Source organism: Lactuca sativa, chromosome 1, assembly GCF_002870075.4.
Source record: "Lactuca sativa cultivar Salinas chromosome 1, Lsat_Salinas_v11, whole genome shotgun sequence".
In the NCBI taxonomy this organism is placed as follows: domain Eukaryota; kingdom Viridiplantae; phylum Streptophyta; class Magnoliopsida; order Asterales; family Asteraceae; genus Lactuca; species Lactuca sativa.
In genome coordinates this window covers 7,190,001-7,216,699 of record NC_056623.2, presented here as the reverse complement: position 1 = coordinate 7,216,699, position 26,699 = coordinate 7,190,001, and positions in this window count along the sequence as shown.

Sequence of the window (26,699 nt, the reverse complement as noted above, 5' to 3'; positions counted from 1 at the left end):
TACCCAGCTGCACCAACATTTGCACTCAAAGATCGAAGATCTCAAGAAAGACACTGGCAATATATATAAATAACATTTGTAATCCAGAGAAGGCGGTAAAGGCGACAGTGCACCAAGCTTAATAGACCTAAAATTGAAGTAGATATATGTAAGTGTGCATGTTGTAGTCCATGAATAGTACTAATGAAAGATTAATGCCATCAATTGTATAATCAAACACAATACAACATTATATGCATTCACAAAATTCACCAAATGAATGTATCAAAAACCTCAGCCTCGCTTGAATGTGCGCAGTCATGGTACAGAAACATGAAACTAGAACTCCAACGTTTCAAGTATGGAAATTGATGAACATTATATCTCATCATTCTTCTTTAAAGAAAAGGATGTCATACAAAGACAGCATGCTTCATCCACTCTAATGACACTAATACCAATTCAAAATTGTACATTTAGTTTGAGCGCCAATGGAGCATAAATGCATAATCAGCAAGAAGTTAACATGAATTTACCTAGTTTTAAGAAAATAAAAAACAAGTATAAATGGAAAGGAAAAAAAAACAGAGCGATTACTGAAGCGCATTTCCAGCTAGTTCAATCATCTTAGATAACCCGACACTGTCGACCTTGAGAGGTGAAATAGCCACGTCCATATTAGCAAAACAAAAAGGATCTGTAATTTGTACACAACAATTTTTCTCCATATACAACAATTGGTGTACTGTAAAACTCAATAATGCATAAATTGTTGTGTATTGCAAAAAAAAAAATTGTTGTGTACGAATGGCTCCCTTCCGAAAGTATCGACACATAGCCGCAGCACATAATACGCTTCATCTATCGAGCCTAGAAAAAACCTATGCATATCATCAAAAACAAAAATAAACACAACAAAATCCAAATTCCCTAAACAACTCCAATTATGCACTGGTTAATCAAAAATCAACAATCAAAATAGGAATTATAATATCTTTGACTGTGAGATCGTGTGGGAGAAGCCAGCCGAATGCATTATGGACGGGGGAGCGTTTACGAATGGTTCTCTTGATAGCTTCGAGCAGGTTGGATCCGCACTGGAAAGCATGTTCGATCAGACCGTTTTGATCGGAATAGGTGGACCTAGATTCGACGAGGCGATTGAATGCAGCTTCAACTGAGGCGGAATCGGAGACGGCCAAGAAGGATTCCAATAGCTGGTCGATGTAGAATTTATCGTAATCAGATTTCGAAACACTAGCTGAAGAAGAACAGGTGAAACAGAGACGACGCATGGTAGTGAAGTTGGCTGACACTACAGTCTAAGGGTCTAAGGGGATGTTTGGGATGTAGTGTTTATTTGAAACAAAACGATAAAAGCGTTTTTAGTTAGGTGTTTGGATAGAAAAAAAAAAAATAGGAACTTATTGCTTATTCCCACGGTAAACTAATTTGAGTGTTTAGATAAAATCCAACTTATTAAGCTAAATAAGCTAATTTTAATAAGCATCCACTTATTGCTTATTGCTTATTCCCACCACAAATAAGCTATAAGCCATAAACTTCAGCTGAAAAGCTAATCCAAACACCCCCTTAATTTATTAGCTTGTTACTTATATCTAAACACATTTTTTTAAGTGTTTATATTAATTTATATGGTTGGTAAAATACTATAAATTTAGTTTCGGACAAAATGACTAAAAAAGGTTTTTAGAGACGTGGGACGACTTTAATTTATAATTTACTAGTATATAATCCGTGGGAACTACGGTTACAAAATTAATTAAATTTTCATACTAAAAACTCAAAATTATTAATCAATTACTTTAAATAAATTATTTTAAATAAATTATTAATTAAGATATTTATTTTAGTTATATAAGTTTATAATCATTGATTTAAATAAATACGTGAAATTATATCACCTTATAATTTGTATTAACTTTATTTTGATTTTTATTCTAATGTTACTAATTTAATATAATTAGAGTACGAAATTTAAAATTGAAATTTAAAATGGAGAATCAATAAGTTTGATAAATGGCATGACATTAATTATGATGCATAAAAAAGGAGAATAAACTTATTCTTTTATTAGAATGGGGAGAAAGGAGATTTGGAGTTTTGATAAATTAGGGTTAATAACTTATCAAAAATGGTTAATCTTCGGTTCCACATTGTTATAATCTGTTTATAACTTTAATTTATAACTTATTTTGGAGTTTTGATAAATTAGGGTTAATAACTTATCAAAAATAGTTTATCTTCGGTTCCACATTGTTATAATTTGTTTTTAAAAAGTTGTCTATCCAAACCCTTATTTTTAACTTACATCGGTATGAAATTGATAATAAGTTAAAAAAAAAAACTCATTTTTTTAACCTTAGCCAAACACCTTGCGCACTCTAAACGACTCTACTAAACTACATTTAACCGATTCAATAGGGTTTCAGATAATATAAATATATAATGACCACGGTTGATACCTAGGTTTGTCATTAAAGCCCAAAATTTTTTGTCATAAGACCATATTCTAAATTTTCTACATTATAGATCAATTAACTCTTTTTATAATCTTTTAAATAAGGTAATTTGCAGAAAAATACTCGGTTGAACCGGTAACTGTAACGCCCGTAGATCCGGGCTAGTCAATTTAGAGGCAATAGGGGTCGAAAACGACTTTTCGACAAAAGATTATTTAGAATAAATAAATAATCTTAACCAAGTTGTAGGATATGTCACAAGGTTTCCGTACATATAAATAACGCCGAAATCCGAGTTATAACGAAGAAGTTATGACCCGTCGAAGTTTCGCGACGGAACCGGCACGGCACCAGGAAGCGTAAATAGTGAATTTACGATAGATCGAGATTTAGCCTTAGAGATCTAAACAAAAGTCGTAGAATATGTTAAACTAAGAACATCGATAAAAAGAACGCCCAAATCTGACTTCGTATGAAGAAGTTATGATTTTTTGAAGTTTCGGACTAGTAGTGTACAGCCCGAAATTCGAATATTAGATCGAGCGGTTTTTAGCCGACACGACCTGAACGAGAATCGAAGATCTCGTTAAGAGTAGCGTAACGAGAAAAAGATGGGCGAAAACGGACGTCGGATGAAGAAGTTATGAAGATTTAATGGACCAATCCTGTCCCGGCCTGTTAATAATATAAAATTTAAAATCGAGTCAAAATTAGCCAACAGAGTCTAAACGAAAGTTTTAGAGTACGTTCCCACCTTCGCGTCGATATAAAGAACTTCAAAAACGGAGCTCGTATACGAAAGTTATGATTTTTAGAAGTCGAGAGTGAAATTTGCGAAGTCTGTTGCTAAATCGATGACGTGGCACGATCTGGACCGTTGCTTGCTGATCACGCCTCGCATCCGATGATCGCCACGAATTCTCGCATTATGCCCTGCGTCCGAAGCTGGGTACGCCCAACGTACTTGATCTTGTTCGGGTCCGAGAATGGGTGCGAGCCAGCTGGTGCGAAGCTGACATTCTTATCCGAGGACTACGCCCCGCGTAGCCTCCCTATGCCCAGCGTAATGACCGAAGTTTGGCACTATAAATAGAGGTGCGAAGTGCTCCGAACTTCTCACACATTTCTCATATCTCTCTCTCTCTCTCTAAACCTTCTCTCTCTAGCTCCTCTAAACCCCCCTAAGCCCTAGATAAAACCCCTAGCTCCCGGAGTCCCGAGAAAAAGAGCCTTTCGGTTTCGAAACGCTGCTCCAATTAAGTTCCGGTTTTTGATAAAATTCGCTGTTTTATCGAAGGAAAATCGTTTTGAGAGTATCGAAGCGCTGTCCGAGTGCTGAGTCATTACCTTTCAGGTGAGTGCATGGTCCCCTTCAACTTACACATAGATATGAAGTATTTACTACGTGCTATGTGTGCATATTGTCTGTTTACTTGCTGTCTATGCTCGGTGAACGATTTTATACATGTTTTAAAGGATTTAAACTGTATATGTATTTTATATCTACGAAAATGTTGGGGTAAGACATGGGTATATGTAATAGATGAAATATGAGTTGGATGATGAGTTGAGAGGTAAAATAGACCGTAAGGTGAGGGTGAGAGGTGGACGATGTGAGAAGCCTTTTTCCCAAATGATGGCCCCGTCATTCAGCAGAGTATGGATGACAACCACGGACTATTCTAGACAGTCCAGTGGAACACAAGCAGGCTCGCAACTTGTAGGTGTTGTGAACGACGTGTTCACTGGTGTACTCTAAAAACCCATTGATATGTATTGCGAGTGGATTCTCGAAAACGATACTATCAATAAAACCCGGCAGAAGCGCCTAAATGTAACAGCCCGAAATCTCAGGTATTGTTAATTATGTTTTTGGGGTGAGTTGAGAGGGGACTCGGCGAGTTGGAGCCTAGACTCGCCGAGTAGGATCGCAGACCTAGTCGCGGGTCCGCGACTGGACTCGACGAGTCCAGATATGGACTCGGCGAGTCGACGCTGTTCAGCAGAAACCCTAACCGTGCGGTTTTGGATCGTATATAATGCTCTTATGTGCCGTCATTGTTCGTTTTTAGTCGATTTAAAGGAACCCTAAACGGTTGTGGGCATCTAGAGCAAGATTGGAGGATATTAGGGCTTGAAGAGGTTGTGGGGCAAAGAGGAGAAAGGTTTTGGCTTAAGGATCAGCAAAGGATTCGAGTTCTACGGTTTAGAAACACAGAGAGGGCATATTCCAGGTAATATTTCGGATTCCCTTCTGTTGTTTGTTGTGTTTATGAAGTTAGGGTTTATGAAACCCATTTAGTGATTAGATGAGTTATTATGTTATTACCCAAACGTTTATACCCCAGTAATGAGATGTTTAGAAGTCCAGAAAGTCCCATGGTTGTATATCTCGGGACCACACGTAATTCAGGAAGCAGTTGCTCGTCTGCATGGCATGGACTCGCCGAGTTGTTCTTCAGACTCGGCGAGTAGCTTGAAGATTCACTGGAACTCGCCGAGTTGTTCTTCAGACTCGGCGAGTGGAGTCGGGGTGGCCCCGCGATTCCTTCAAGGGTAACTCGTCGGGTCGAGGAGGGTACTCGACGAGTAGATAAGGAATCTCAGAAAGTTGGAGGGCGTCTAGACTCGCCGAGTCGCCATGGTACTCGCCGAGTCCGGTCGAGCTGACCGTTGACCGTTGACCAGAGTTGACCTAAGTCTGACTTCTTAGGGATAGTCACCCTTAGAAGTTGTAAGTGTTAATGAGATATGTGATGTTATAGGAAGGTTGTAGCTCGTCGGATTGTGCACGAGTGATTTCAGGAGTTGCTAGCTTTCAGCATTTACGAGGTGAGTCTTCTCACTATACTGTACCCGGAAGGGTTTGACTGTGTGACCGGAAGGTCGGATATGTTATGTGATATGTATGCTATATGCGGTAAGTTAATTGTTATGTGTGCTTATGTATGATATGTGGGCCGGAAGGCAATATGTTATGGGCCGGAAGGCGATTATGTTATGAGGACCGGAAGGTCAGGGCCTGGAAGGGCGTATGTGCGTAAGTGTATATTGGGGAACTCACTAAGCATTTATGCTTACAGTTGTTGTGCATGTATTTCAGGTACTAGCGAGGACCGTGGGAAGGCGCCGGCATGATCGATACACACTGAAGACTGTCCTTATGATCTTGGGATTTTGAATAATTGTATTTGGCAGAATAATTAATCTATTTATGCCTTGTTTAAAATGGAAACAATTATGTTTTTAAAATGAAAAATTTGTTTGAAAAATTTGAGCTGTTACAATTGGTATCAGAGCCTTGGTTTGAGGGATTCGGGAGCACCTTAGGGGGTAACTGAACTCAAACCGAGGATTTGAGGAAGCTTTTCAAATAAAGGCATAAACTTTTATAAATGGTTTGGTGGTAAACAAGAAAGAAGCAGTGTGTACGATCAGTCAGCGCCCGAACGGTAAAGATCCCCAAAATACCTTACAATATTATATGATATGAATTGTTATGCATGCTAGAAGACTAGGTATTCATGATAGGACTAGAGTGGCCTAATCTGCGATGCCTTAGTCTAGGGAAGTTGCCTATATGAGATGCTTTGCTAGTATGCGGGTAGATAGAGCGTATCAGAAGTAGAGTACTCACTATCCGGAGTTTGGGGAGGAGGACTTGGGATGAACATTGATGCGGTGTGGTCGGTAGTGTTGGGCCCGTACTACCGAGGACACCGGGTCAGTGGGAGGCCCAAGTAAGAATCCCTGGATATCTGGGACTGAGTAGGGTTGCGTATCGAGTACGATTATACTCGATAGAATCTCTGATAGTTTTATGTTGTATTTCAGAGATATCATGGTTAGACCGCGTCACGGAGCAAGTACGAGCGGTGTGAGTGACGAGGATATTCGTCAGATGATCCACGAGGAGGTGGCGGCGGCGATCCGGGCCGAGATCCCGGAGATGTTTGGGTCTATCAAGACCACCCTGATGGAGACGTTCGACGAGCGGTATGCCGCATTGACTGAGGCTGCAACCGCTGCAGCTACCGCAGCTGTGGCCGCTGCTAGGCCACAGGGGGGTGATTCATTGCTGTTCCGAGAGTTCAGCAACACGAAGCCACCAGAGTTCGATGGGACACAGGATCCGATTGCTGCGATGAGGTGGATCGCAGATATAGAGGGGTGCTTCTACACTTGTTCATGCCCGGAGCACCTGAGGGTACGGTTCGCTTTGAACCAGCTCCGTCTGGGAGCAAAGGACTGGTGGAAGTTCGTGACGGCGAACTTCACTTTGGCAGAGACTGCGGCAGTGACATGGGAGGGGTTCACTACCATGTTCAGGGAGGAGTATGTTCCCCCGGTGGAGCGGGAACGATTAGTTCAGGAGTTCTTAACCCTCAAGCAGGGTACTGATTCGGTGGCGGCGATCACGCGGAAGTTCCATGAGAGGGCGATGTTTTGCCCCGAGCTGGTGGCCACAGAGCAGGCTCGGATGAGCCGGTACTTGGGTGTTCTGAGGAGGGAGATCCGGGAGTTTGTGTCAAACTCCACTTACCATACTTTTACTGAGCTTCAGGCGAATGCCAGGAAGCGTGAGATCGAGTTAGAGACTCAGGCCAGGGAGGAGGCCGAGTCTCAGCAGACAGACCGGCGGCCGGCTCAGTCTCAACCGGCAGCCAAGCGGATCAAGTCCGCCGATTCGAGGACGGGAGGTTCGAAGAACCGCACTTGCGTAAAGTGCGGCAAGGGTCACGATGGGGCGTGTCGAGCCGGTGCCTGCTACAAGTGCGGCAAGGAGGGGCACATTGCTAGGGAGTGCCCCAAGGGGTTTTTGGTTTGCTTCCATTGCAACCAGACCGGCCATCGGAAGGCCGAGTGTCCGCAGCTTCGTCAGGGATCTGCACCTGTTGCCAGGACTACTGAGACTCGACCGGTGAAGGTCGAGGCCCAGAGGGCTCGTGGGAGAGCCTTTCAGCTGACTGCGGAGGAGGTCCGCGCTGCGCCTGATGTTGTGGCAGGTATGTTGTAATTTGTGTAATTATTTTAATGTCGATATGTTATGCTTATGTTATTATGCGCGTAGGTACTTTCCTTGTGAACTCTGTGCCTGCCTTAGTGTTATTTGACTCGGGTGCGAGTAGGTCCTTTGTGTCCTTAGCCTTTAGTCAGCAGATCGACGTTAGTCGTGAGTCGTTGAGTCGACCTTTGCGAGTTTCTATAGCTGACGAGAAAGTGATTCGTGCTACGGAGGTTCTGCGGGGATGTGTACTAGAGATTTTCGGGGTTGAATTTCCGATTGACCTGATTCCTATTGCGATGGGGGATGTCTGTGTTATCGTGGGCATGGACTGGTTGAGCCGATTCGGCGCTGTCATCGACTGCGAGCGTCAGCTGGTGACCATACGAGACCATAGTGGGGGAGTTCTTTCGGTGTACGGTGAGGGTACCCGTTCAGGATCAGCTTTTTGTTCGGCCGCTAGGGCGAGGCAGTGTCTACAGCAGGGCTGTAAGGGTTTTGTGGCGTATGTGACGGATACGCGGGAGGTTTCCGAGAGACCGAAGTCAGTTAAGGAGGTCCCTGTGGTGCGTGAGTTTTCAGATGTTTTTCCCGAGGAACTGCCGGGAGTACCTCCTGTGAGGCAAGTAGAGTTTGGTATCGATCTGGTTCCGGGGGCCGCGCCTATTGCTAAAGTGCCCTATCGTCTTGCACCTCCAGAGATGCAAGAGTTATCCTCACAACTCCAGGAGTTGCTGGGAAAGGGATTCATTCGGCCGAGCAGCTCGCCATGGGGAGCACCCATTCTGTTCGTCAAGAAGAAGGATGGTTCACACCGGATGTGCATTGATTACCGGGAGTTGAACAAGCTAACGGTCAAGAACCGTTACCCGTTGCCTAGGATCGATGGCTTATTCGATTAGTTGCAGGGAGCAGCTTGGTTTTCCAAGATCGATCTGAGGTCAGGATACCATCAGGTGAGGGTACGGGAAGAGGACGTCCAGAAGACAGCGTTTAGGACGCGATATGGGCATTATGAGTTTGTGGTGATGCCTTTTGGACTCACCAATGCCCCGGCTGTGTTCATGGATCTCATGAACAGGGTATGCAGGCCGATGTTGGATCGGTCAGTGATTGTATTTATCGACGACATTCTGGTGTATTCGAGATCTAGAGAGCAGCATGAGGAGCATTTGAGGGAGGTCCTGGAGGTATTGAGGTCGGAGAAGCTTTATGCAAAGTTCTCCAAATGTGACTTCTGGTTGCGGGAGGTCCAGTTTCTAGGACATGTGGTTAATCAGAAAGGGATATTAGTCGATCCAGCCAAGGTTGCGGCGGTGATGAGTTGGGAAGTGCCGAAGTCACCCTCTGAGATCAGGAGTTTCCTTGGGTTGGCAGGATATTACCGGAGATTTATCAAGGATTTTTCCAAGATCGCAGTGCCACTCACCAGATTGACCCGGAAGGGTGTTGCATTCTCATGGGGACCCGAGCAGCAGACCTCCTTTGAGACACTTCGCCAGAGATTGTGCGAAGCCCCGGTATTAGCTCTCCCAGAAGGAATGGAAGATTTCGTGGTATATTGCGACGCATCGATTTCGGGATTGGGTGCAGTGTTGATGCAGAGGAGTCATGTGATAGCTTATGCGTCGAGGCAGCTGAAGCCTCATGAGACGAGATATCCCACACATGATTTAGAGATGGGGGCAGTAGTGTTCGCTCTCAAAATCTGGCGTCACTACTTGTATGGGGTTCGATGTACGATATACACGGACCATAGGAGTCTGAAGTATTTGATGGATCAACCCAACCTAAATATGCGTCAGAGGAGGTGGTTGGATGTGGTCAAGGATTATGATTGTGAGATCCTGTACCACCCAGGCAAGGCTAATGTGGTAGCCGATGCATTGAGCCGCAGGGCGGAGAGCACTCCATTGCGAGATGTATGTTTGAGACTGACAGTGATAACTCCAGTATTGGACGCTATTCGTGGAGCCCAGGCAGAGGCTGTGCGACCAGAAATGCGGAGGAAAGAGCGGGTTGTGGGGTTAATCTCAGAGTTTGTCAAGGATAGTCGAGGCCTTATGACGTTTCAGGGTCGGATTTGGGTACCGTTCGTGGGCGGTACGCGTATTACGTTGATGGAAGAGGCTCATAGATCGAAATTCTCGATCCATCCCGGTGCTACAAAGATGTATTTGGATTTAAGGAAGGAATATTGGTGGCCCTGTATGAAGAGGGACGTAGCAGGGTTCGTTGAGAGGTGCTTGACCTGCCGTAGGGTTAAGGCCGAACACCAGAGACCGCATGGCAAGTTGCAGCCATTGGAGATCCCCGAGTGGAAGTGGGAACAGATCACTATGGATTTTATCACCAAATTGCCAAGGACTGCTAAGGGAGTTGACGCAATTTGGGTGATTGTGGATAGGTTGACGAAGAGTGCACACTTCCTTGCCATCAGTGAGAGTTCTTCAGCGGAAAAGTTGGCGGAGATATACGTGAAAGAGGTGGTGTCTCGGCACGGGGTGCCAATCTCGATTGTGTCAGACCGCGATGTGCGCTTCACTTCCAGGTTCTGGAAGAAATTCCATGAGGAGCTGGGTACTAAATTGCATTTTAGTACCGCATACCATCCCCAGACAGACGGTCAGAGCGAGCGGACGATTCAGACGCTGGAGGACATGCTCCGAGCGTGTGTGTTAGACTTCGGGGGTAGTTGGGATGCGTATTTACCATTGGCAGAGTTCTCCTACAACAACAGCCATCATTCGAGCATTGGTATGCCACCTTTCGAGCTGTTGTATGGTAGGAGGTGTCGGACCCCCATTTGCTGGGGAGAGGTGGGACAGAGAGTGATGGGCAGCACGGAGATCGTGCTCCAGACGACAGAGCAGATTCAGCGAGTGAGGCAAAGGTTATTGACTGCCCAGAGCCGACAGAAGAGTTATGCAGACAGGCGCCGATCCGAGCTTGAATTTCAGGTCGGCGACTTCGTTCTCCTGAAAGTCTCTCCTTGGAAAGGAGTGATTCGGTTCAGGAAGAGAGGCAAGTTGGGGCCCCGGTATATTGGGCCATTTCGTGTGATTGCAAGGATAGGTCGGGTAGCCTATCGATTGGAGTTACCAGCAGAGTTGGGTCAGATCCATGACACTTTTCATGTGTCGCAGTTGAGGAAGTGCATAGCCGATGAGTCGGCAGTGGTTCCATTGGAGGATATTCAGGTGGATGCGAGCCTGAATTACGCGGAGAGACCTGTGGCGATCAGGGATCGGAAGATCAAGGTTCTGAGGAACAAGGAAGTACCTCTGGTTTTGGTTCAATGGCAACACCGTAGGGGATCAGAAATGACTTGGGAGCCGGAACGTGAGATGTGGGAGCAGCATCCGGAACTATTTGCAGAATGAGACTTCGAGGGCGAAGTCTAACCCAAGTGGGGGAGAGTTGTAACAGCCCGAAATCTCAGGTATTGTTAATTATGTTTTTGGGGTGAGTTGAGAGGGGACTCGGCGAGTTGGAGCCTAGACTCGCCGAGTAGGATCGCAGACCTAGTCGCGGGTCCGCGACTGGACTCGACGAGTCCAGATATGGACTCGGCGAGTCGACGCTGTTCAGCAGAAACCCTAACCGTGCGGTTTTGGATCGTATATAATGCTCTTATGTGCCGTCATTGTTCGTTTTTAGTCGATTTAAAGGAACCCTAAACGGTTGTGGGCATCTAGAGCAAGATTGGAGGATATTAGGGCTTGAAGAGGTTGTGGGGCAAAGAGGAGAAAGGTTTTGGCTTAAGGATCAGCAAAGGATTCGAGTTCTGCGGTTTGGAAACACAGAGAGGGCATATTCCAGGTAATATTTCGGATTCCCTTCTGTTGTTTGTTGTGTTTATGAAGTTAGGGTTTATGAAACCCATTTAGTGATTAGATGAGTTATTATGTTATTACCCAAACGTTTATACCCCAGTAATGAGATGTTTAGAAGTCCAGAAAGTCCCATGGTTGTATATCTCGGGACCACACGTAATTCAGGAAGCAGTTGCTCGTCTGCATGGCATGGACTCGCCGAGTTGTTCTTCAGACTCGGCGAGTAGCTTGAAGATTCACTGGAACTCGCCGAGTTGTTCTTCAGACTCGGCGAGTGGAGTCGGGGTGGCCCCGCGATTCCTTCAAGGGTAACTCGTCGGGTCGAGGAGGGTACTCGACGAGTAGATAAGGAATCTCAGAAAGTTGGAGGGCGTCTAGACTCGCCGAGTCGCCATGGTACTCGCCGAGTCCGGTCGAGCTGACCGTTGACCGTTGACCAGAGTTGACCTAAGTCTGACTTCTTAGGGATAGTCACCCTTAGAAGTTGTAAGTGTTAATGAGATATGTGATGTTATAGGAAGGTTGTAGCTCGTCGGATTGTGCACGAGTGATTTCAGGAGTTGCTAGCTTTCAGCATTTACGAGGTGAGTCTTCTCACTATACTGTACCCGGAAGGGTTTGACTGTGTGACCGGAAGGTCGGATATGTTATGTGATATGTATGCTATATGCGGTAAGTTAATTGTTATGTGTGCTTATGTATGATATGTGGGCCGGAAGGCAATATGTTATGGGCCGGAAGGCGATTATGTTATGAGGACCGGAAGGTCAGGGCCTGGAAGGGCGTATGTGCGTAAGTGTATATTGGGGAACTCACTAAGCATTTATGCTTACAGTTGTTGTGCATGTATTTCAGGTACTAGCGAGGACCGTGGGAAGGCGCCGGCATGATCGATACACACTGAAGACTGTCCTTATGATCTTGGGATTTTGAATAATTGTATTTGACAGAATAATTAATCTATTTATGCCTTGTTTAAAATGGAAACAATTATGTTTTTAAAATGAAAATTTTGTTTGAAAAATTTGAGCTGTTACACTAAAGGACTCTACTAGCAGAAGCGCCTAATAGAGAACCTCATAACCCCGACAGATGCGCCTAAAGGACTATTTCGGCAGATGCGCCCCATAGAGAATGTCACAATTTTTGTAGTTGTGCCCTAGTGACAGAACTAGCAGATTGTGGTTGACAGATGTGTCATTTACAATGATGGAATTCATACCTATTCCTTAGGATACTCCTTAGGAATGAATGAACAAGAAATAGTTGATTCTTAGGGTAGATCCTTAAGAATAAAGAAGATAATGGGGATGGGTAATTGGGTTAACTGTTTGATGATTAAACATAATAATTATATTATTGTAGGTTGAAAACCCTATGTGCTCACCAGGTTTCCCAACTTGACCCACTCAGTTTATTTATATCACAGGTGACGATATGAAGTGACATTACACTGAGAGATTTAAAGAGATGTAGATCACTAGTGTAAATAATTGTAAGTTCTGTTTATGCTTATGTTTCTGTATTAACGATGACATCCCAAACGTTTTAAAATGAAATAAATACGTTTCTTCGAAAATGTTTTAATAATGTATTTATCATGTTTTTCTGGGAACAAATTCCGCAACATTTTTATTAAAAGAAGTACTATGATTTTTATAAAGCATAAACAAAATCGGTCTTTTTTGGCCGTGAAAATGGGGATGTCACAGTTGGTATCAGAGCATTAGTTTAAGCGAACTAGGAATATGGATTTATTTCTAGACTTAAACTTAGAATGCTAAGCGATGATTGTGAGGTGTGAGCACTAGATTATTTTAGGAATTGTGCCTAAAATGCTTTTATGTGCTAAATACTTGTGCCTAATATGCTGTTAGTTGTTCGGATCTATGGTCTGTTGCCGACTGGATCTGGAAACCTTATGTGTTTAGGATTCTAAGCGTTTAACTACGATATTAGAACTAGCATATAAACGTTTCAGAGTGATAAGGATGATTTAACCGTCAATCCTAAGTAAAGGTCTAGATTCACCTTATTCGGTGTATAGATCAAGATGGCAAGAACCCGTAGCGGAAACGTGAATGCAAATGGGAACCGAAACCAACCCCCAGTGATTGAGCAAATACCGGTTGTGGTAGCCGCTGCTGAGCGAATAACAATGGCCGGAGTGCAAGCAATGATCCAGGCGATGTTGGATCGTCAAATGGAGGAAACCAGACGTTTGCTCCAGCAAAATCGAGAGGAAGCGACCATTCAGGTCGAACAACCCGAGTTGAACGAAGGGAAGACTAAGGAAGGAAACTACAGTGGGACTGTTGGTCAAGTCAACCCACCAATAGTTCGACAAAACAACCAAGATGACGAAGTCGAGAGGAATGGATGCAAGTACAAGGATTTTCTAACTTGCAAGCCATCGACTTTCACTAGAAAGGAGGATCCGATCAGGGTCATGGATTGGATCTCGGAGATGGAATTAGCTTTCATGACGTGCGGTTGCAAGGGAAAACAATAGACCACATTTGCAGTGCGTCAGTTTCGAGGAGGCGTTGTACGTTGGTGGAATACCTTGGGGAAGATTCTGAGCCCCAATGAGCCCCTGAAACTAACATGGGCAGAATTTCTGGTGCAATTCAAACGTAGGTACTACTCAGCCTAAAATATGCTCGAGCTAGAAAACCAATTCCTTACCTTGAAGAAAGGAAGCATGTCTGTTGATGAATACACCAACAACTTCACAGAGAAGATGGAGTTCGCCTTACGTCTTGTTCCGGATGAGCTGACGAAAGTTGACAAGTATGAAAAAGGACTTCCATGGGAGTACGCGGTGCCAGTGCGCCAGGCACCTACTTTGGAGGCAGCTATCTAGGCTGCCAAGTCGATTGAGGAGATGATCAAGGGAAGAGCCGCCAACAAGACCGAGGTTGGCGAAAAGAGAAAGTTTGAGGGGTCTACAAAGCCCGATGAGAGAAGCAAGTCCAGTACAAGGAAGTTTAGAGGAGGAGGGAGTGAAGAAAGATGGTGCGAGAAGTGTAAAAAGAAACACTCTGGAAAATGCGGTGAGGAGGTGATTTGTTTCAAGTGTGGGAAGCATGGGCATTATGCCAACGAGTGTAAATTCAACAAAAGGGTGTGTTACGAATGTAACGAGGAAGGGCACTTCAAGCAAGATTGCCCAAAGAGAGAAGGGATACAAAGCCAAATGTGCAGCCAAAACTAAAGGCAAAAGCATTTCAAATGATCCTTGACGAAGCAGCTGACGATGCAAGGAATCAGGAGTAAGGATGGATATATAGAGATCGAGTTATGAAGAAGCCATATAGATAGTGTCATATGATGTAGCCTATTAGAGGCATAATCTAGGGTGAACTTGAACACCCATGTAATCGTTTCAAGTAATAAAATAAAACCTTCGTTTTGTTATCTGATGTGTTGAATGATTGTGTGATTTGCTGCATGGTGACTTGGGAAACTGTGGGACAATACTTGGGACGAGTATGAGTAGGTGTGAATGGTAGTAGAGGCCTATACTACCGGAAGCACAGGACTCACACTTGGATCAGGGAAAGTCACAAGGTTACCAAGAAGCTAGTAATTGATTTCGTTTTATTCAAGTATGTTGTTACCATTGTTTCGGTAATGACTAAGAAGATTGTTGTTATCCCGACCCTAGTGGTCATATCACATTGAGTCCGACAACGATGAGTAGGTTACGTGGTTCAGAGAACCAAGTTTGATGTAGCGTCCGACTTAAACCAAACGATTGAAATCAAAGCGATCAATAGAAGTATCGCGCTCGTTTTTAAAGAAGTTGGTAGCTAGAAATGATACATGTTAAAATGTGATTATATCACATTAGACCATGAAGGAAGGCATATTCGATTCCGGAATTTGACTCTAACAGACATGAGTCTAAACGTGCATCGCATGATTGTAGGTCATAATTTGGAGTCTAATCTGAGGTAGAGAGCAGGTGCACGATCGAGTACTACTTACAGTCAATAAGTCTGAGAGATAGACTTGAAGGAATATAGAAGTTATAATTATTACCTAGGATGAAGAGATGACGTATGGATTCATTATACGAGCCCTGTTTTGTTGATGATTCCGGGACGTAATCATCCTAAGGGGGAGATAATTGTAACTCCCGTAGATCCGGGCTAGTCAATTTAGAGGCAATATGGGTCGAAAACGACTTTTTGACAAAAGATTATTTAGAACAAATAATCTTAAACAAGTTGTAGGATATGTCACAAGGTTTCCGTACATATAAAGAACGCCGAAATCCGAGTTATAATGAAGAAGTTATGACCCGTCGAAATTTCACGACGGAACCGGCACGGCACCAGGAAGCGTAAATAGTGAATTTACGATAGAGCGAGATTTAGCCTTAGTGATCTAAACAAAAGTCGTAGAATACGTTAAACTAAGAACATCGATAAAAAGAACGCCCAAATCTGACTTCGTATGAAGAAGTTATGATTTTTCGAAGTTTCGAATTAGTAGTGTACAGCCCGAAATTTGAATATTAGATCGAGCGGTTTTTAACCGACATGACCTGAACGAGAATCGAAGATCTCGTTAAGAGTAGCGTAACGAGAAAAAGATGGGCGAAAACGGACGTCGGATGAAGAAGTTATGAGGATTTAACGGACCAATCCTGTCCCGGCCTGTTAATAATATAAAATTTAAAATCGAGTCAAAATTAGCCAACAGAGTCTAAACGAAAGTTGTAGAGTACGTTCTCACCTTCACGTGGATATAAAGAACGTCAAAAACGAAGCTCGTATACGAAAGTTATGATTTTTAGAAGTCGAGAGTGAAATTTGCGAAGTCTGTTGCTAAATCGATGACGTGGCACGATCTAGACCGTTGCTTGCTGATCATGCCTCGCATCCGATGATCGCCACGAAGTCTCTCATTACGCCCCGCGTCCGAAGCTGGGTACACCCAGTGTACTTGATCTTGTCTGGGTCCGAGAATGGGTGTGAGCCAGCTGGTGCGAAGCTGGCATTCTTATCCAAGGACTACGCCCCGCGTAGCCTCCCTACGCCCATCGTAATGACCGAAGTCTGGCACTATAAATAGAGGTGCGAAGTGCTCCGAACTTCTCACACATTTCTCATATCTCTCTCTCTAAACTTTCTCTCTCTAGCTCCTCTAAACCCCCCCCCCCCTTAAGCCCTAGATAAAACCCCTAGCTCCCGAGGGAAGCCCTGAGGCTCCCGGAGTCCCGAGAAAAAGAGCCTTTCGGTTTCGAAACGCTGCTCCAATTAAGTTCCGGTTTTCGATAAAATTCGCTGTTTTATCAAAGGAAAATCGTTTTGAGAGTATCGAAGCGCTGTTCGAGTGCTGAGTCATCACCTTTCAGGTGAGTGCATGGTCCCCTTCAACTTACACATAGATATGAAGTATTTACTACGCGCTATGTGTGCATATTGTCTGTTTACTTGCTTTCTATGCTCGGTGAACGATTTTATACATGTTTTAAAGGATTTAAACTGTATATGTATTTTATATCTACGAAAATGTTGGGGTAAGACATGGGTAGATGTAATAGATGAAATATGAGTTGGATGATGAGTTGAGAGGTAAAATAGACCGTAAGGTGAGGGTGAGAGGTGGACGATGTGAGAAGCCTTTTTCCCAAATGATGGCCCCGTCATTCAGCAGAGTATGGATGACAACCACGGACTATTCTAGACAGTCCAGTGGAACACAAGCAGGCTCGCAACTTGTAGGTGTTGTGAACGACGTGTTCACTGGTGTACTCTAAAAACCCATTGATATGTATTGCGAGTGGACTCTTGAAAACGATACTGTCAATAAAACCCGACATAAGCACCTAAAGGACTCTACCGGCAGAAGCGCCTAATAGAGAACCTCATAACCCCGGCAGATGCACCTAAAGGACTATTTCGGCAGATGCGCCCCATAGAGAATGTCACAATTTTGGTAGTTGTGCCCTAGTGACAGAACTAGCAGATTGTGCTTGACAGATGTGTCATTTACAACGATGGAATTCATACCTATTCCTTAGGATACTCCTTAGGAATGAATGAACAAGAAATAGCTGACTCTTAGGGTAGATCCTTAAGAATAAAGAAGATAATGGGGATGGGTAATTGGGTTAACTGTTTGATGATTAAACATAATAATTATATTATTGTGGGTTGAAAACCCTATGTACTCACCAGGTTTTCCAACCCGACCCACTCAGTTTATTTATATCACAGGTGACGATATGAAATGACATTACACTGAGAGATTTAAAGAGATGTAGATCACTAGTGTAAATAATTGTAAGTTCTGTTTATGCTTATGTTTCTGCATTAACGATGACATCCCAAACATTTTAAAATGAAATAAATACGTTTCTTCGAAAATGTTTTAATAACGTATTTATCATGTTTTTCTGGGAACAAATTTTGCAACATTTTTATTAAAAGAAGTACTATGATTTTTATAAAGCATAAACAAAATCGGTCTTTTCTGGCCGAGAAAATGGGGATGTCACAGTAACCTTGATATTAGCCTAGTACACATGGGTGTCGCTGTGACTATTAGCTCTGTAGCTTAATTAATAGGCTAAAATTTGAAGCCCCAAATGAAAAACTCCCAACTTCATTCTTCCCCGTTTTAGCTTAAGGAAGTTCCAGCAAACCCTACTAATACCAATAATGTCCATTTCTTCCTCATCGAGCTTGTAAACATCAAGGAACCATAATCAAATCCTTCATTGCAACTCCTCTTTTGATGCAGTTCCTTTGTATGATTATGAGAAGTTATCTGTGGAAAGTGTGTCGGGGACAATGAAGAATATGACCAGGCGACTGCATCAACTATTTGGCAAAATATTTTTAGATGCAAACAATTTTAAATATCCGTAAATCTTGAAGCTTGAGAAAACTTGTTATCTTGATAACCTAACACTATTTAATACCAATATCAAAAACAAAGATGCAGGTGTAAATTGTTCATGTTGGTTGACCCACCCATTGAGAATGATCACTACGAGAGGATCATGGTTGGATTGAAAATGGGATGGAGCACAATTATGTTGAAAACTTAAAAGGATGGTTTATTCAATTGAAAATGAGTTCAAAATATAACCAACTAACATTGTTAACCACATAACAACCCTTATAATTCATGGGTCATTATATTAATGGATTATATTTTGTAACGTCCCAAAAATCATGACATAAAATTTTTTGTTTTTAGATAAATAAATCGTTAATACATATCTTTCTCATAAAACCAAGGAAATTCAGAATTAACAAAACATCATCAAATCAGAGTAAATCACGGAATACGGAAACTTGTGGTGTGTGCTCTGCAATCATCCTGAGCTTTTCCAGTTAAAAAACAAAGTATCTGAAACATAAACTGAACACTGTAAGAACAAAGCTTAGCGAGTTCCCCAAATTACCATATAACATACACCCACAAGTTATCATGCAACATACAAATAATTGTCATGGGCTCCCCGCATGGTCTTTATCAGAAATGTCATGGGCTTCTCCCGTGATCTATATCTGGAATTCCATGGGCTCCCTCATGGTCTGATATCCAGATGACACGGGCTCCCCCCGGGTCTTCCATACAAGTATCACAGAGACAACCAACATACCACATAACAGGTAATGGGTCGGCATTGGTGCCTTCGACCCATGGATATAGTGAGAAGACTCACCTCTAACAGTTGAATCCCACAGATACTCTCTAACTGCAGATCTACTAAAATCCTCGCGCTATCAAACAAATAACACGCAATTAACAATTTGGGTCCACACCTAATCCAATAATCCATTCATGGGGTAAAAATACCATTTAACCCTCACTTAGTTTAGTATAAGACTAAGGTCCCGAACTTCTAACATAAAGGTCCACCAACCAATAATTATCCAATTCCCATTTGTGGGCCAATTTTCCAGATTGGGCCCAAACCCTTACTTGGGCCTTACCCTAAAGCCCACTACTTAACCCTAATCTAAAGCACACCTTCTTAAATGGACCAACAAAGCCCCAAGCAACCAGGCCCAAAAAGTTAGCCCAAACCAAAGCCCAAATACACAAACCCACTCAAACCGAGTTCGCAGGGCGTACAAGCACGTATGTGCAACGTACTCACTTGGAGGCTTATACATTGCGCATACCTGCTTGTACGCCCAGCCTATTCACTCAATCATCCCCAGCTTGATTTCCCACTTAATTTGTTAAGGCAAAGCTTTAAAACACAGATCTGGCCTTCTTGAGTTGGACCAACACATAAAGTTGCCAACTTTATGTCCATACATAACACCATAAAAAGGGACTTAATGGTTGACTTAATGGTTGACTTAATGCATACATAACACCATAAAAACAAATAAATCTTGCACCTTTATGCCCAATGATACCAAAATGAACTTAGATCTGAATGGACAAACCCATAAGCAAACTAACTCATTCATAAACCCAAAAAGAAGAACAAAACCACAATAACTAGCCATGAAGAGATCTAATCACACATAACTTAAGATGCAAACTTGTTACCTCAAAAAGCTTCCCCACAAGGTGATGATTTTGGATCCAAGGTCTTTCCACCAAGCCAAACAACTTCAAGTTTCTCTTCTTTCCTTCCCAATATCAAAATGTGCACCAAAACCTTCTAAGAGGTCAATAACACAATCAAGAACCTTCAAGATCGATTTAGGGTTTTTTGAGGGTGGAGATTGACTTACAAATGAAGAAAAAGGGCTAACATTATGCTTATATAGGGTACAACCCTAAAAATTATGGTTTCAACCTGACCCTCGTACGCCCAGCGTACGAGGTCTCGCACCCCGACCCAACCTCGCACCTACGTCGCGTGTCCCTCCAAATACGCCTCACGTAACCTCCCTCACCTCGGTACGCCCTGCATACCACCTTGGTACGCTCCGCGTACTAGAGTTTTCCCCAAACCCTAAATCATCCGAAGACCATAACTTTCTCGATACAACTCTGATTTCGACCATCCTTATATTCATGAAAAGGTATCGAGACGCTCTACGCTATTATTATCAACTCATATTCTCCATAAGATATCCCGAATGAACCTCCACTTTCCATAAAAGCCCGAGCTAAAAAATTACCAAAATGCCCTTTGATTCCAAAACACAAACAGAATACCTGAAACATCCGAATTACATTATCCAACTCCAACTGGGTCCAAAACTCAATTCTTCAATGAGTTGAATCCTGCCAATACCCAAACCCTGATCACTATCCCCAACATGGGAACAATTCGAAACAAGGCATTACAACTCTCCCCCACTTAAATTAGATTTCGTCCTCGAAATCCTTCCATTCCATCTCCGGTACGTCCTACAATTTGAGCAACATGACCACAACCCCGAGCATACTCCTGCCTTCCCAAAGAAAATGAAACCAACCCTCGCATGGCTCTACAAACCTGAAGAAGAACGAACCTTAAACCCTTGCAGAAAACCACCTCTACCTTTCCCGAAACCCGAAACCTCAAATTGATCTGACTTCCCGACAGACCGCCCACACTGAACCACTACCATACCATTTCCTCATGAATACCAGACTAAACAAAATACTTCCAACCCCGATTATCTTGATGCTTCCATAAGAACAAAATTATTGGTCATGAATAGTTGCAAAACACTACACTTGACATAAGGCTCAGATAATCCTTTGAGTTGAAGATTCCTCCATGTAACGGTTAGAATCATACAGGAGCTATGCAATTGGGTCCAATCAACCACTCTGAGATTATTTAATCCCACTACGAGCGACTTAGCATATGCCCCGAATCACAATCGACTCCACACATGAATCCCAAATCACTGAAACCACTCCGACTCATCTTGTTGCCACCTAGCTGCTTTCCAAATGCACCGAGACCTCCCTGGTCCCAAATAGTCTGCTAACTATCTGAAACACTGGACTCCTACCCAATTGTTGATCAAAAAGACACACAAACACACAGTAGCCCCATGCGACTCCCGAGAGAAACCTTACCTGGTGATATCAGCCCAAACCACCTCTTCACCACACCTACTGTTACAAGAATGCCACCAGTTCAACTACAGTCTCATATCATACCTAGTCTCCAACGACCTACCTCCTCCTGATTCCAAATACGTTGTGGCCCTCCCACAGACAGAACCAACTCAATACACAATACAATGGTTCAATTTTCCATCAAAACTAAACCCATTCATTACCCTTGAACCCTACGATTGATGCTTTTGGCATATAGATACCCCAATTCTTATTTCACTGGAATGAAAATCCTACGTAGAACACGCGTGATATCCGACTTGGGATCTTACCCAAAACCAATTCGATACTCCACTCATAACCCAAGATCCACGATTATGCACTTGCATTTCACACCACAACCTTCTGATTCTCGATGACCCCTCACCCAACCGATAAATAATTACTCCCAAACCATCTGTAAGACTACCAGTCTCGCACGTGGTCCAACCACTAGGTTACCAAGAGTCCAAACAACACGGCTACCTAGTCTAAAAACCCCTATGTGTCACACACTGATCACCCTCATGATCCTGCAAATTAAGATCCAATACATTGACCCAACGGTCTCTAACAGGTCCAACCTGAATTTCCATAATTACATGGGCCTCGCCCATGGGCCCCGCCCATCGAGGTCCACTCAGGCCTGACTCCGCCTCGGACCCCAATGGTCCTCAACCTAGAAAAGAGAATAATTCCCTGACCATCCGGGGCGGCGTGCTCATGGCACGAACTGATTCTTCTTCCATGCTCGTGACCATCTAAATAATAGTTTACCTCAAACTGATGAATTCTACGATCCCATCACGGTCTTACAGCACTCCCAACCAACCATGGTCACCACTCATGGCCTTACCACACTCAAACCATCATAATACCACACATCTTGAGCCGAATCTTGCAACCAATCAGGAGTTCAGGTCGTGCATTCGAATCCCACAGCCTACTATGACTAAAAATGGAGATGCCGACCTGCGGTCGAGAGTTTCCTGAACTCCCACCAACACAACCTTAATCTGAATAGCCACTTAATTCTCCCCTACTTGGACTCGACGAAGGTCTCTCACCCCTTAATCATTATAGATCTCTAACCCATCTTCCTCAACCATTATGAACCGCCCTTACCCTGCGCTAAACAATACCAGCGTTCCATTACTATCCAACTCCATGATCACCCAACTCCTGAAACCCTGAAGGATACTCTTGAAATATTAACTAACCTGGTAATCCAAATCACCTCTCATGATAACATACCAATTCCCCGAGCTCTTATGCTGGCGACTACAAACCATAACCCTTGACCTGAACTGATGAATCTTCATCCCAACTCCCACTCTCGAATAATCATTGAATCCTAATCGACTTTAATCCGAGAAAATATGAAACTACCCTGACATTTCCAATTACCAAACAACTCATGCATCTGACCCATCATCTTCCTGCTACCATTCCTTTCCTAGCAATGGTAGTGTTTGAACCCAACAGTTCTTCCTTAGGCAACTGCCTCTCCTACAGGACAATTACTAAAACCACCAAACCCTGACAATACTGGAGAGCTAACCCGCTAAATCCTGAACAAAAACCAAAATAGCAATCGAACACATTGGAACCCGCTAAACGAGATACAACCCCTCAATAACCCACTAATGATTCATGGCATGCAGCCTACATAACACATTTCTCAAAGATGTAGTCCAACAATAACAAAGAATTAAACCAAATATAACGCTTACCCGAATCAATATAAAATTCCAAGCAACATAAATACTGATAACAATAAAAAAGAACGCAGAAGATAACATACCCACAAAATCACTTGTTGGAGCACGAACCTCCCTTGTATGACATTTTCAATGACCGACTCCTCTCTGTTGGGGATCCTGCCCTACCCTCACGACTATCAGAGATCCACAAAATAGCTGGATCAGGTACACTCACTGCTCCTCCCCTCCTCCTCAGATAGACGGCTCTCTTGTGGCCCACTTGGTAGCAGAGAAAACATAACGGGCTTGCCCCCTGAGGACAATCCCTATTGACATGATCAATCCTGCTACACTTGTAACAACCCATACGCCTAGAACGACAAGCTCCATTGTGCAGTTTTCCTCATGTGTTACACTGACTCCAGCCCTGCCAACCTCTCAAACGCTGGTCATAAGTTTTGGGTCTCTTCCCCGGACCCTCCACTACATGCACTTGATTTGGTCCCCTCTTCCCCAGGTACTCCAAATCCATCTCTCGCTCACATGATGATAGAGTGCGAGCTCTAACGATAGCCATAACCTCAACACGGATCGCACCCAAGCGTTCATCCGAGATCTCCAGAATCCCCTCCTTAACTAAACCAAAGATCACAAGAGTCTACTCCAGAATACCGCGGGCAATCTCGGTCGAGATGAATTACCGCATCTGCTCGCTAATTAACTCAATGCTTGCACCTGATTCGGAACCAAAACCAAAACCTCATCCTTGAGTGCTTATCGCCAAACTAAAATACAACATGCAAATGATCAGAACATACCTAAGAATCCTTTTCCAACTAGTTGCTTAGATTCTCCAAGATGCTCTCCTATTTGAGTATGGATCCTGTGCTTTCAGTAGTACGGGCCTAATACTACCTTCCACACATATCCATAATACATATACCAAACACTCGCTACCCATCGCAACAAAACCCACTGAAGCAATCCCTAGGCCTTCCTAGGTTCTCGACCTCACTCTGCCATCAGCTGTTGCGTAACTCCCCATAATGTCATTCGTCCACCTCATGAATACATTCATATTCACTTAGTAGCTAACTCCTATCATTAAGGGTTACACAAAGCACAAAGCAAGCAATATTTATGTAGTAACACTCCAACCCATAGAACGATCATAGGACATTCAACCAACGCACCACAACTCATGCTAGAACTTCCACCTTTATTGTTGGTTGCCTTATGCATGCAAATTATACACAGAATAGGATCCAATAGATTGTCGAATAAAAGACTCTACCCTACGACCATAACTAGACGAGGAACAATAAATAAGACCGAATCAATTATTATAGGGCTATAAGATCCCAATCGTATATAATTTTCAAAGCATACACTTAGCAATTACTGATACAATGTCACACCCCCAAACCAGAACAACAGAAACATCTGAGGGTGGATGACTTTCATGTACAACATCATAACAAATGAATAATAGTGATCAAAGCCATATAACCATTATATTGATAATTAAGAAGTTTACATTGTACACAAAACATTGTTTACTTGATGTTAAATACACATGTCAAAAGTAAATAACGTGACGCGGCGACGTCCCATTCCTCAAAATCCTTTTGGTTACCTGTTTACTGATTTCCTAAGAATACAAGTGATTTTGAAAAAGTGTCAACAATTAAGTTAGTGAGTTCATAAGCATTTTGTATGAGAGAGATCGGTAGCTTTTCCTTGAAAGATGATAGAGTGTGCTTTCAGAAAAATCCAATATTTTATTTTAAAAATGGGTTGTAAGTCTTAAACCCAAGACCAAAAATGTTAGACATTTGTCACCGACTTGCCGGTCTAGATGTAGCTAACAGCTTAGGTGTGGGGTTGTCAGTCCCATATAGATCTATACACAAGTGTCACACTCTCTTCCCGAGACTCTGGTTATAATACATGACTTTTGTAGGTACCCTGGTAGGTACGTGAAGACGATGTCTCACAAAATTGTATTAACGGTTTATGTGTAGTGTAAGGAAAACCCTTTTGTGATCGAAAAATATTATCTTTCCAAAGTAATTTCATAGTGTAAAATAATTATACCTTTAAATAATTATTCGTTCATCCCAAAAATGGTAAAATAGTGTTATGCCCCATAAACTATACTTACTATAGTTTATTGTAAATGTGTTGTTGTGTCCATATATATATATATATATATATATATATATATATATATATATATATATATATATATATATATATATATATATATATATATATATATATATAAAAGATAGCATGTTTAGATGTTTTAAAAGTTTATATCGTATAATTTACATAGACACAATTATAAGAACTTTTGGTATGATAAAACCATATTTTTCTAGTTTTTGGCCTTTTTAACGACAATAACCGGTAAATTGTGAAGTATAACTTAGTAAAACTTATTTTCACTTTTCGAGATATTTAAATAAGGTTAACTTTATATGTTTGAAACAACATATTTTTTTGTAAAAACCCACAAAAATGGTGTCATAACATAGTTATGATCATTTTTGCTAGAAAAGCATATTATGTTAAAAAAAATCCTTGTTTTTATAGGTTCCTCAAGAAAATATGGCATGTTAATACTTGATTTGCATAGTTTTGTACTTGAAACTATCATAACACATATAAAGGTTCAAATAACTGGTAGTAACCATATTTCATGTAAATAATATTTTGCACAAACAAAGAGATGAAGCATGTATAATAACTTGAATTATTATACAAGATTTACTTGTATCCCCCCCCCCAAAACATGAAAATCTCGAAAATAAAGGTTATGAACTCACCTTGAGTGTGGTTGTGGTTGGTTGAAGAGATGATGGTGACGATTTTTGTGCCTAGAACACTTTGTAAGTCCTGAATTCTCCTACGAATCAATCAGATTCACTTTGATGGTGCGGAATCCCAATCAAAGTGTATAATGCAAGAAATAAGATGAAATAAGAACACAAATAGTTAATATTCAATGCACACTTTTAGATTGAATGGTTGGGTACATAAGATGTTGATTACACATTGTTCTCTCTTGGTTTCTCTCCAAAACGTGTTCTGAGCAATGTGGCAGCCCCTAGAACGTCCCACACTCTAATCTAACTCATTTTCAAGCCTAAATAACACTATATATACCTAGGCCTAATAACCAAGCCCAAGCCCAGAACCTAAACAAAAAAAATACAAAGCCTAACCAAAATCACACACGATTTTGGTCCAATTACAAAGAACTCAAGGGGATTTCGGCCCTAGACTGAAAACTCTAAAGGCCTATGAAAAGCAAAGTATAAACCACAATTTATGACCTAACAATCTCCCCCTTGGGTTATAGCTTACTTTTCTTATGACCTAACATAACTCCCCCTGGGATTGTAGCTTACTTTTTCTTTTCAATCTTTGCTTTGTTCTTAGCTTCAACTTTTATCTTTAAACTCTTCACAACTTCAAGATGAACTTATAAATCTTCATGAATAAATTCATCTTTAGTAGTTGGACTTCCTTTAAGATCTAACTTTGAAAGCACATTGGTCTATGAGGCTTCTTGTAAAGATTCTTGAAAATCAACACTTTCAGCTTTGAGAATCTTTAGAGAAAATAACAGAGAGAACTAATCTTCTGGATCACT